Raw genomic sequence first — 1,179 nt, 5'->3', positions numbered from 1 at the left:
GAGATGGTGCTTTTCTACACTAAGAAGATCCACATTCAGGCAAGGTGGTTATCAGCTGTACATCCATAAACTCCCTCCCCCAAACTCATTTTGTAATCTCTGTAGTTGGATTATTCCCGAAAGTTGGGGTTCCTGATTGAAAAGCATCCTCTAGGGAGGCCTGATCATCCTCCTGGGTTTGGTTCTTCTAGTGATCTTGGTAAAGTTCTGTTTCAAAATGACAGGTAGTCTCTCCAAGCAAACCACATTTGTACAGCTTGCTCAAGGCCCCCAGGGGACCCGGCTCCCCAGCTCTGCCTCCACCTGCAGGGTGAACATTGATCTCACCGGATTTGAAATGCTTTACCTGCTATTTCTGCAGTCTAGCAGGTATGTGTGGAGTGGGGGATGGGAGAAGTGGACAGCTTCCTTTAACCACTGCACAGCTGTTTAAGAGGCATCTCGGGTCTGGAACATTTTCTTAGTCAGAGATAAAGAACGCTCACAGCCTGTGCTGGGCTTTTAGCCTTGAGAGGGAATATCTTTTCCTCTTCTAGGCTTGATGTGTACACCTGTGTTTTGCTTAAGTGCATTCATCAATGGCCCTCAGGCAGGCCTTCAGTTTTCTGTATTTCAGACCCCACTAGAGAGATGTAGCATCCTTCTACTGCAACATGAAATAGGGTCAGTGAACTACACTGCCTGCATCAGATGTGGAGTGAGTCTGCTCGGCATGACGACCATTGCATTTCAGGGGCTAAGTATTGTGCACCCCCCTCTCTTGTTGCAAGTAAAAGGCTGGGACCACTTCAGCCTGGTGTGTGTGTTGTCTGTTCGAGTGACCTCGAATCTGTGCTGGTCTCTTCGCTGGGTGGCACTTACCTGACTGTTAACTTTAGCCACAGAGTTTAGCCACCCAGTGAATGGTGAAACACTCTCCGTAATTTAATATAGGCATGCACAAATCATGAAAGATAATATTAATGAAAGAAAGAAATATAAATTAACTTTCATCAGTTTAAAATATATCTGCTTATCAAAATTAAAAATAGCTGCTCACCACTGTGAATTGTGTAAGACTGATGAATCACAGACCTGTACCTCTGAAACAAATAATGCAATATATGTTAAGAAAAAAAAAAAAAAAAAAGAGGGCGCCTGGGTGGCTCAGTTGGTTAAGCGACTGCCTTCGGCTCAGGT

Source organism: Leptonychotes weddellii, chromosome 2 (assembly GCF_054177405.1).
Source record: "Leptonychotes weddellii isolate Sample4059 chromosome 2, ASM5417740v2, whole genome shotgun sequence".
NCBI classification, from domain to species: domain Eukaryota; kingdom Metazoa; phylum Chordata; class Mammalia; order Carnivora; family Phocidae; genus Leptonychotes; species Leptonychotes weddellii.
The sequence above is the reverse complement of the archived record's forward strand: the minus strand, read 5'-3'. Positions refer to the sequence as shown.